This window comes from Octopus sinensis, linkage group LG6 (assembly GCF_006345805.1).
Source record: "Octopus sinensis linkage group LG6, ASM634580v1, whole genome shotgun sequence".
Taxonomy (NCBI): Eukaryota; Metazoa; Mollusca; class Cephalopoda; order Octopoda; family Octopodidae; genus Octopus; species Octopus sinensis.
Genome location: NC_043002.1, coordinates 108,954,753 through 108,967,165, shown reverse-complemented (window position 1 = coordinate 108,967,165; position 12,413 = coordinate 108,954,753). Strand labels below are relative to the sequence as shown.

The following is a 12,413-nucleotide window of genomic DNA, read 5'->3' as shown; positions in this document are numbered from 1 at the left end:
TCTGTATTTCTATGTTGGTCCGTTATTATTACTTTCTCCCTCCATTTCTAACTTGGACTGTTGTATCATGATGGAATGTATTAAGAGACAACGGTGGCTGCTGCTGCTGCTGCTACTACTACTACTGTAGCTACAACCACCAGCACCACTGCTACCATCACTGCCACCACAAGTATTACTACTGTTGCCACTGTTATCCCTGCCGCTACCACCACTACTACCACTGCTAATGCTTTTACTACTACTACTGTATGCTTTCACTGTACAGCCACCCTCAGATTGTATCACCGTCATCACCACCACCACCACCACTATCACCATCATCATCAACACCATCATCATCCCCATCAGCACAACCACCACCACCACCCTCATCATGACCATCATCATCATCATCAACACCATCATCATCACCACCACCACCACCACCCTCATCATGACCATCATCATCATCTTCATCATCATCATCATCAACACCATCATCATCATCCACACCATCATCATCACCACCACCACCACCACCACCACCCTCATCATGACCATCATCATCATCATCAACACCATCATCATTACCACCACCACAATCACCACCCTCATCATGACCATCATCATCATCTTCATCATCATCATCATCAACAACACCATCATCATCATCCACACCATCATCATCACCCCACCAACCACCCCACCACCCTCATCATGACCATCATCATCATCTTCATCATCATCATCATTATCAACACCATCATCATCATCCACACCATCATCATCACCACCACCCACCACCACCCTCATCATGACCATCACCTCATCATCTTCATCATCATCATCATCAACACCATCATCATCATCCACCACCATCATCATCATCAACCACCACCAACACCACCACACCACACCACCACCACCCCATCATCACCTCATCACATCATCACACCATCATCCATCACCACCACCACCACCACCACCACCACCCTCATCAATGACCATCATCATCATCTTCATCATCATCATCATCAACAACACCATCATCATCATCCACACCATCATCATCACCACCACCACCACCACCACCACCCTCCATCATTACCATCTCATCATCTCATCATCTCATCATCAACACATCATCATCAGCCACCACCATCATCATCCCACCACCACACCACCACCACCCACCACCCTCATCATGACATCATCATCATCATCAACACCAATCATCATCACCACCACACCCCCACCCTCATCATGACCATCATCATCATCATCACACCATCATCATCACCACCACCACCACCACCACCACCCTCATCATGACCATCATCATCATCTTCATCATCATCATCATCAACACCATCATCATCATCCACACCATCATCATCACCACCACCACCACCACCCTCATCATGACCATCATCATCATCTTCATCATCATCATCATCAACACCATCATCATCACCACCACCACCACCACCACCACCCTCATCATGACCATCATCATCATCTTCATCATCATCATCATCCACACCATCATCACATCATCCACACCAATCCTCATCACCACCACCACCACCACCACCAACCTCATCATGACCATCATCATCATCTTCATCATCACCATCATCAACAACCATCATCATCATCCACAACCATCATCATCAACCACCACCACCACCACCACCACCACCCTCATCATGACCATCATCATCATCAACATCATTTAATATCCATTTTCCATGGCTTGGATAGTTTGACAGGATCTGGCAAGGCTGCACCTTGTGCAGTTTTTTGTTTTGTTTTTATAGTTTTTTTTTTATATTGAAAGTATTATTATTATTATTATTATTATTATTATTAAGAAGGTAGTGAGTTGGCAGAACCATTAGCACAGCAGGTGAAGTGCTTGGCAGCATTTTGTCCATCCTGACATTCTGAGTTCAGATTCCACCTAGGTCGACATTGCCTTTCATCCTTTCAGGGTCGATAAAATAAGTACCAGTTATGCATTAGGCTCAATGTAATCAACTAGTCCTCTGCCCCCAAATTTTAGGCCTTGTAGTAGAGAGGATTATTATTATTATTATGGCAAAAAGCACCATTCAAGCGTGGTTGATGCCAGTGCTGCCTGACCGGCTCCCATGCCAGTGGCACATAAAAAGCACCATTTGAGCGTGGTTGATACCAGTGCCGGTTGACTTGCTCCCATGTCGATGGCACATAAAAAGCACCATTTGAGCATAGTTGATGCCAGTGCCGGCTGATTTGCTCCCATGTCAGCACCACGTAAAAAGCACCACTTGAGTGTGGTTGATGCCAGTGAGTTAGCAGCATTTTGTCTGTCTTTACGTTCAAACTTCAAATTCTGCTGCGGTTGACTTTGCCTTTCATCCTTTCGGGGGTTGATCAAATAAACATCTGTTGAGTGCAAGGGTCAATGTAATCAGCTTATTCTCTTTCCTGAAACTGCTAACCTTTTGCCAAAATTTGAAATAATTATAATTTAGTATTGTTAAGTCATTTCTTGCTTTTTCTTTTTTTTTTCTTGAAGAAGAGGAGCTCTGCTTGAAACTTGAAACCAGTCTTTTTCTTCATAGTAAACTAACTTCTCCTACTTTCTGACCTGTTTGCCTTTACTGTTCTTTTGATGCAGTCCAGCTTTAGTCATTTCAGACTCTATTGTTTCATATAAATCACTTCTAGATTTCCACAGCTGGTGACTTAACTGAATCATGAATATTAGTTTTCAAAGAGAAATCAATAAAATGACAGCCAAATGTATACTTGTCAAAAATTTGTGTATTTTAATTAATCAATTCATGGATTTAATATTTTAACAATTGATTTAATAAAACTCTCTACATTCATTTCCCCACTGAAAAATTCTATTTTTCAAAGTCATTAGCATTGACATTAAATTACTATTTTGTTCCTTTCAAGATAGCAGGACTTGATTTGAGGGATATTTGGCTACTATTTCCACCGAAAAATTCTATTTTTCCAAGTCATTAGCATTGACATTAAATTACTATTTTGTTCCTTTCAAGATAGCAGGACTTGATTTGAGGGATATTTGGCTACTATTTCTAGTTGGTTGAATGAGCTCATGCAGGCTCCTTCCTTCACTCAAGAAAGGAAATGTTTTGGCAGGTTGTGATGGTGATTACTTGTGAAGGGTTGAGGGATTAAGACTAGGTAGATAAGAGGAGAGTGAATAGAAGGGAGATAACGAAAGTGATTAAAGAAAAAATGAGATACAAGCAGGAGTTGACTTCAAGGTCAAAGAAGAAAGCAAATATTTGAAGTGTGACATTATTCTGTGCACCCAGATGCACCACTGTACATGATAATAATTCATGTATTAAATGTTAACACATAAAATCTGAGTTTATATCTTTATATATAAAAGTAAGATTTAGATTCCTAACTACTCCCACATTTTGCGGTGCAGTTTAACCAAATTCGGGTATCTTATAGTCGTGATTCATATCGAGCCCTTCTGGGTATTAGTGCGCGTCTACGATGAGTCTATGATTTAAAAAATAATTTACCATCATTTTTTTCCATTTTAATGCATTTTTCGCTATTATATAAGGGAAGTAACTCTCTAAAAATGTCTGTGATGAGTCAACGATTTAAAAAAAAATTTACCATCATTTTTTTCCATTTTAATGCATTTTTTCGCCATTATATAAGGGAAGTAACTCTCTAAAAATGTCTACGATGAGTCAATGATTTAAAAAAAAAATTTACCATCATTTTTTTCCTATTTTTAATGCATTTTTTTGCTATTTTTTGGTTATAACTCTCTAAAAATGCTTTATAGTTATTTCCCTTACAAACCCGAGCAACGCCAGGCAATACTCATCATCATCATCATCGTTTAGCGTCCGTTTTCCATGCTAGCATGGGTTGGACGGTTCTACTGGGGTCTGTGAAGCCAGAAGGCTTCATCAGGCCCAGTCAAATCTGGCAGTGTTTCTACGGCTGGATGCCCTTCCTAACGCCAACCACTCCGTGAGTGTAGTGGGTGCTTTTTACGTGCCACCCGCACTGGTGCCAGACAGAGCTGGCAAACGACCACGAACGGATGGTGCTTTTTATGTGCCACCGGCACGAGGGCCAGGCGAGGCTGGCAACGGACACGAAACGGGGCGGTGCTGGCAACGGTCGTGAAACGGAAAGTTCTCTTACATGCCACCGGCACTGGTAACACATCTGCAATTTCCATTGATCGATTTCCATTGATCGATTTCCATTGATCGATTTCGATTCTGATCGTCACTTGCCTCAACGGGTCTTCACAAGCAGAGTTTTGACATGCCACCGGCACTGGTAGCACATCCGCAATTTCCATTGATCGATTTCGATTCTGATCCTCACTTGCCTCATCACGTCTTCACAAGTAGAGTTTTGTGTCCCAAGAAGGGAAGGTATGCATATGTAGGCTGGCTCCATCCCATGTAGAAGGCCACGGGTTATGGACTCACTTGTCCTGCCGGGTCTTCTCGCGCACAGTACACTTCCAGAGGTCTCGGTCTCTAGTCATTTCCTCAGTGAGACCTAAAGTTCGAAGGTCGTGCTTCACCACCTCGTCCCAGGTTTTCCTGGGTCTGCCTCTTCCACAGGTTCCCTCAACCGCTAGGGTGCTAGTACTAAATATAAAAATAATTGTTAAACTCTACGTCAGCTGTGATTGACTAAACTTTTGATTAAAGGAATTCCACCTGGCACAATCCATCCATTTCTATATGTGAAGCCACATTGTAAAATGTGCCCTTCCTTGTTTAAGATAGTAATGTGATTTAGGGCAGACTTCACTGTTATTTTAGCAAGTCAAGTAACCAAGTAGATGGTGGTTCATTGGCTCAAGACACAAAAGATAACTTTTGCATCAACTGTTTCTAATCGTTCTCTTTCTATCCAGAGCCACATTTAATGACAACCCAATGAGGGGTCCTCTTCATGGTTGCTAGATTTGTTAGTAATAGCAGTCACATCTCCCCTAAATCACAATCTATTATCTTAGAAAAAGACCCATAGAGTAATGTAGTCTAAAATACATAATGCTTTAAAAAAGATGGGATAGTCATGGCTGGAATGTCTTCGATCATAGGTCAACTCAATTAGGACTAACACAGGGCTAAAATGCAACATCAACAACTACAGCTTGCTTACCAACCACATGGTTCCAGGTTCAGTCCCACTGCGTGGTACCATGGGCAAGTGTCTTCTACTATAGCCTCAGGCCGACCAAAGCATTGTGAGTGGATTTGGTAGACGGAAACTGAAAGAAGCCTGTCATATGTATGTATATATATATATATTATATATATATATATATATATATAAATAAAGTTAATCCAAACATGAAAACACAACAACGCAAGGACGTGGAACAAGTATAGTATTATTGGACGCTCAGGAAAGAAGGAGGGTTTAACGTTTCGAGCGGAGCTCTTCGTCAGAAACATAGGAAAAGAAAAGATCCAAGAAAGGGAAGACGGAGGAAAAAAAATAGCTAACAGTACACACACCCAAGCTATATATATATATATATATATATATATATATATGGCCTGGGCAAAGTTTAGAAAGTTCCTACCCCTACTGGTGACAAAGGGTCTCTCACTCAGAGTGAAAGGTAGATTGTACAACGCATGTGTGTGAAGTGCCATGCTTCACGGTAGTGAAACGTGGGTTGTGACTACAGAGGACATATGTAGGCTTGAAAGAAATGAAGCTAGCATGATCCGCTGGATGTGTAATGTCAGTCTGCATACATGACAGAATGTAATGCCCTGAGAGAAATGCCAGACATAAGAAGCATTGATGTGGCGTGCAAGAGAGACGTCTGTGCTGGTATGGTCATGTACTACGAATGGATGAGGAGAGATGTGTGAAGAAGTGCCACTCCCAAAAAGTTGAAGGAATCCGGGGTAGAGGTAGACCCAGGAAGACATGGGATGAGGTGGTCAAGCATGATCTTCGAATGTTGAGTCTCACAGAGGCAATGACGAAAGACTGAGACCTCTGGAGATATGCTGTGACTGCGAATACCTGACAAATAAAAGTACATCACCATCAACATCAAAAAATCAAATGGAAATTGTAGTTGTGATACCTGTGCCGATGGCATGTAAAATGCACATAAAAAGCACCAACTGATCGTGGCCATTGCTAGCCTCCCCTGGCACATGTGCTGATGGCATGTAAAAAGCACCCACTACACTCATGGAGTGGTTGGCGTTAGGAAGGGCATCCAGCTGTAGAAACACTGCCAGATCAGACTGGAGCCTGGTGCAGCCTCCTGGCTTCCCAAACCCTGGCCGAACCGTCCAACCCATGCTAGCATGGAAAACGGACGTTAAACGATGATGATGATGATATATATATGTATGTCTGTGTTTGTCCCCCCAACATCACTTGACAACCGATGCTGGTGTGTTTACTTCCCCGTAACTTAGCAGTTCAACAAAAGAGACCGATAGAATAAGTACTAGGCTTATAAAGAATAAGTCCTTGGGTCAATTTGCTTGACTAAAGGCGGTACTCCAGCATGGCCCCACTCAAATGACTGAAACAAGTAAAAGAATGAAAGAATAAAAGAATTAACGCCTTTTGATTTATTCAAAGTGTTTGTGTTGTGTCCCAAGTCATTTGTTTCTGACATTTACAACCTTTAATCTGGCATTTGGTTAATTATCTTTTTTTTCAATAGTCTGTATTTTTATAGGACGATAATTATAAAGGAATGTTCCACGAAGAACTGTTTCGTCTCATAAAAGTATTTATGTATGAAGGGGTGCTGGAAACTTCTGGCTTTAAGGGTATTGCAAAAGACCTGGTTGGAGGTCCAACTGCTCGAGTTCTTTTACAGGGCTTAGAAAATCTGAAGGACCACTGCAATAAGTGTGTGAATCTGAAAGGGGAATATAGTGAATAAAATCATAATTACCTGATCCTCCCGTATTTTCTTTTACCCAAAGCCAAAAACTTTTCAGCATCCCCTTGTATCTTGTGGGGGCTGCTGACTGCTATGTTTTCTTTTTTTATAAATGTCATTGTATGTAGTTTTTACTACATTTTTTTCTCTTATTTCTCTTACTTGTTTCAGTCATTTGACTGTGGCCATGCTGGAGCACCACCTTTAGTCGAGCAAATCGACCCTGGGACTTATTCTTTGTAAGCCTAGTACTTATTCTATCGGTCTCTTTTGCCAAACCGCTAAGTTACGGGTACGTAAACACACCAGCATCGGTTGTCAAGCGATGTTGGCGGGGACAAACACAGACACACAAACACACACACACACACACACACACATATATATATATACATATATACATATACATATATACGACGGGCTTCTTTCAGTTTCCGTCTACCAAATCCACTCACAAGGCTTTGGTCGGCCCGAGGCTATAGAAAAAGACACTTGCCCAAGATGCCACGCAGTGGGACTGAGCCCGAAACCATGTGGTTGGTAAGCAAGCTACTTACCACACAGCCACTGCACAATCATTTGTATCATCATCACATACACATTATTTATTATAAACAAAATGAAACAAGAGCCGGTTGCCAATTACAATTGAGATTCGTTTGTTGTTGCTAATAAACTTTCTGATTCTCACTTCATCCCAACAAACCCTGCACTAAACACTTCACCCCAATCTCCGTCTTCAATACTGCAACGTTCTGGATCCTTACATCTGCCCACTTATTCCCCAGCATACAGGAACCTGTAAAAGTTCCAGTTTAGCATCAACTGCACCAGTCTCTCTCTTTTACTCTTTTACTTGTTTCAGTCATTTGACTGCGGCCATGCTGGAGCACCGCCTTTAGTCGATCAAATCACCCCGGGACTTATTCTTTGTAAGCCCAGTACTTATTCTATCGGTCTCTTTTGCCGAACCGCTAAGTTACGGGGACGTAAACACACCAGCATTGGTTGTCAAGCAATGCTAGGGGGACAAACACAGACACACAAACCCGCACACACACACATATAATATACATATATACGACAGGCTTCTTTCAGTTTCCGTCTACCAAATCCACTCACAAGGCATCGGTCGGCCCGGGGCTATAGCAGAAGACACTTGCCTAAGATGCCACGCAGTGGGACTGAACCCGGAACCATGTGGTTGGTTAGCAAGCCACTTACCACACAGCCACTCCTGCGCCTATAGGCATGTTTTCACAGGTTATTGGCACCGGTCCTTTTCCTTTGACTTGCTATTGATGGTGGTAGTGGTGGTTCTGCTGCCACCACCACCACCACCACCACCAGCAGTGGCTCTCATGGCTTCTGATCTTAACTGATTGGAAGTGTTATCACGTACATTGTTTTGTCTTCGTATAAAAGATGGGCTACAGCAAATATTCTGCTCAATTCCACAGATTTGCTTGTCGGTTGTTTGACCGTAACCAGTTGAGCATGTCCCTTAGTGGCTGACGATATGTGCATCTCTGATCACGAGCAGGAATATTGGGGGAGCATGATAGCCATGTGTTGAGAGGGATTCTTTGGGGTTTGAATAATTCACCTTTGGAAACATGGGTGGTTCATTCAACATCCTTAAACAAACCTTATTCAGGGACCTTTTGAGCGGGATAGGCTACTCGAACTGAAGAAAATTCTAACTGGGCCCCACCTGTAAGGTCATGCACTGTTAATCTTGATATGAGATCACCTTGTCATACACATATGGTTGTGATGCATGTGCCTGGCGTACCCTTATCAGACGGGTAGTCATGATGGGTATACTGGGCTTTGTATATTTTACCCCAGTGTCGCTTTGATGGCATGAACTGCTCTCTCACTCAATAATAATAACAACAACAACAACAATAATGATAGACAAGATGTCGAGCATGATGTGATTGCAATAGATATTTTATTGGTTGAACGATATTTCAACAGCGAGCCTGTCTTTGTCGAGTTCAAAATAAGAAGTGATAAAAATTCAAAATTATAGAAATTTAAATTTAAAGTGTGAATGAGAGCAACCAGTATCCACACGTTGGGGTTAAACAGCAACGACCAGCTATACTATCAGAATATTTTTTCACAAAAGATTTGAAACTCGGCAAGCGCAAGTGAGACCATAACCTTGTAGCCTACACCGGGGTGTGACCAGTCCACTTATGCGTGCCTTTCCTTCATTGGACACTAAACTCTGTTTGTGAAGACCTGTTGAGGCAAGTGAAATCAAAATCGAAATCAAATTCGATGACTGGCATCCGTGCTAGTAGAGCGCTAAGAGTACCATATGAGCGTGATCTTTGCCAGAGCAACAAACTGGCCTCCATGCCGATGGCACGTAAAAAGCACCATTCAAGCGTGATCGTTACCTGCGTCGCCTTAATAGCACTTGTGCTGGTGGCATGTGAAAAAACATTCGAGCGAGGTCGTTACCAGTGCCGCTGGACTGGCTCCTGTGCAGGTGGCTCATAAAAAGCAACATTTGAGCATGGCTGTTGCCAGTACCGCCTGACTGGCCCTCGTGCCGGAGTTACGTGAAAAAGCACCCACTACACTCTTGGAGTGATTGGTGTTAGGAAGGGCATCCAGCTGTAGAAACTCTGCCAGATCAGATTGGAGTCTGGTGCAGCCATCTGGTTCGCCAAACCTCAGTCAAATCGTCCAACCCATGCTAGCATGGAAAGCAGACGTTAAACGATGATGATGATGAATATTTGAAACTCCAAAGTAAATTATTCACAGAATCCCAATCAAGTTGACGTTGCTCTTTCTCAGAAATTTATTACTTTTTTGGTTTTTTTTTGTTGTTTATTATTTCTTTCCTTTTCTGATTATTATTATTATTAAAATTTTTTTTTCCCCAAACATTTTTCTTATTCATTGATTCCTGACATGATTCCAGTGAACAGCTTGTACAATTGATAGCTGCAAGCTCAATGTCTCTGCCTCTTTGGCTTAATATTTACTTACAACATTAAATTGTGTGACACAAAGAGCATAAATTTAAATTCACTTGTTGTCAATTTTATCATAATTTAATGTCCGTGTTCCCTGCTGGCAAAAGGTTGGATGATTCTTTTCACTGCAGCTACTTCATGCTGACCCAAGAGAAAGATCAGCAATTCAAGTTGACAGTAGCAAGACAAGATAAAATGGTCAAGGATATGAAAAGAGAGAAAGCTATGGATTTATCAGGGATAGTTGCAGAGATGTTCAAAATATCTGGTGAAGCAGGGTACAGGATTATCACCTGGATAGTTGAGATGATTACCACTTGGATATTTAATCAAGATGATTACCACCTGGATAGTTAATCAAGATGATTATCACCTGGATAGTTAATCAAGATGATTACCACCTGTATAGTTAATCAAATCTAGCATAGCAGTATCATTGTAAACTGATGTTGCAGGGATAGTATTGAGAAGTCTAAAGGTAATGCTAGCAAGCACAAAGGTTTTAGTAAGAAAGAAGGCAGGACCCTGATACCTTCTGGGAAATGGCCTTGTTCAATATGCAGAAAAGGACTAGGTACAAATTCCGCATGCTGTACCTTATGTAAGCTATGAACATGCAAGAGACGTTGTGGAGTCCCTATCAGTGAATATAAGATTCTTATGTGATAGATGCATTGGGGTAGTACATACTATGAGCAGCCCAGAAACAGACTCTCTTAAATGCCCCAATGGCTCACAAGAAGTGGAGATGTAATTAGCTTGGAAGATGGTCACCCCGAAAGTACAGTAGCTAGAGAAAGAATGGGTTGGAGAAAGTTGAGGGAGCTACAACAAAGGTCTTCTGCTGACAACAAAGGTCTTCTCCCTTGGAGTGAAGAGCCGGTTGTATGATGCTTTTCTTAGAATTGCAATGCTGCACGATAGTGAGACATGGGCCTTAATTGCTGAGGACTTGAGGAAACTGGAAAAGAACAAAAAAAAGAAAGAAAGTGAAACAAGCATGCTCCATTGGATGTGCAGTATAAGTATATAAATGACAGAGTGTAAATGAGCTGGGAGAAGAACTGGACATAAAAGGAATCTGATGTGGCATTCAAGAAAGAAGACTGCAGTGGTATGAACATGTATATTGATGAGGCGAGTTGTATAAAGAAGTGCTGGTCACTAAATTTGGATGGATTTTGTGGAGGAAGGAGACCCAAGAAGACATGGGCAAAGGGGTGGAGGCTAATCTCAATTCCTTGAGTTGATGAGAAAGGACCAGGATATCTGGTTCTCAAGAAGACCCACTCACCTCTGCAAAACTGGGTTCTGGTAGAGTTGTGTGTGTATGTGTATGCATAAGAAGGCTCTTTGCCTACTTCCCTTTTCTCTCAAGACTCCCCCCTCCCCTACACCTCCTCAGCTGCAGTTCTTCCTTGATACCATTTTTCTTACTACCCAGAATCACTTTCTTTGATCTGCCCCCCTCCCCCGCTCTCATTGAACCACCAAATATTTCTCCTCCCACACTATGTATTTCTCACCCTCCTCATAAACTACCCCTGCCTCTTTCTTCCCTACCTAGCCTTGCAACCTACTCAACATCATCCTTCTTTCACTTTCCTTTTGTCTTCTGCTGTGGTCACTCTGCCTCATTCATTCATATTCACCTCATACTTTCAAGATCCACCCTGTCACCTCATCATTAGCTTCACTCGGTCACTCCCACCCTCTCTCCTAAAATGGAACTGGCCATGTAGGTTCTCTATTTGTTCTGTTCTGCAACCCCTTCTTTCATACTCATCTCCTAGCATCAAGTTGCTTCCTGAGGGTTCATAGTGTTGAAAGCTGCGTGGTGCCATCATTAGTGTTGGAGGCTTGGAAAAAAAAACAAAACAAAACCCTTCATTACATGCTGTAAAGAGGTTGGCATTAGGAATGTCAACTAGCTGCAGAAGCCATGTGAAAACAGACACTGGAGATTGATGCAGACTTTGGGCCCTGCAGATCTTGTCAAACTATCAGCATGGGACATTAAATGATAATGATGATATCGTGGCACTCCATTGGTTATGACGACGAGGGTTCCAGTTGATCCAATCAACGAAACAGCTTCCTCGTGAAATTAACGTGCAAGTGGCTGAGCGCTCCACAGACATGTGTACCCTTAACATAGTTCTTGGGGGAGATTCAGCGTGACACAGCATGTGACGAGGCTGGCCCCTTTGACATACAAGTACAACGGAAACAGGAAGAAAGAGTGAGAGAAAGTTGTGGTGAAAGAGTACAGCAGGGTTCGCTACCACCCCCTGCCAGAACCTCATGGAGCTTTAGGTGTTTTCGCTCAATAAACACTCACAACACCTGGTCTGGGAATCGAAACTGCGATGCTATGACCGTGAGTCTGCTGCCTGCCCTAACCACTGGGCCATTGCACCTCCCGATGATGATGATGATGATTATATAGAATATATATATAATAATATGAT

The 12,413-nt window shown here is 42.2% G+C and overlaps 1 protein-coding gene across 1 annotated transcript in view; it reads left to right on the top strand.

Moving 5' to 3' along the window:
- Positions 1-12,413, top strand: part of LOC115213361 (double zinc ribbon and ankyrin repeat-containing protein 1) — a 74,162-nt gene that overhangs the window by 3,622 nt on the left and 58,127 nt on the right. The gene's annotated exons all lie outside the window — the stretch shown is intronic.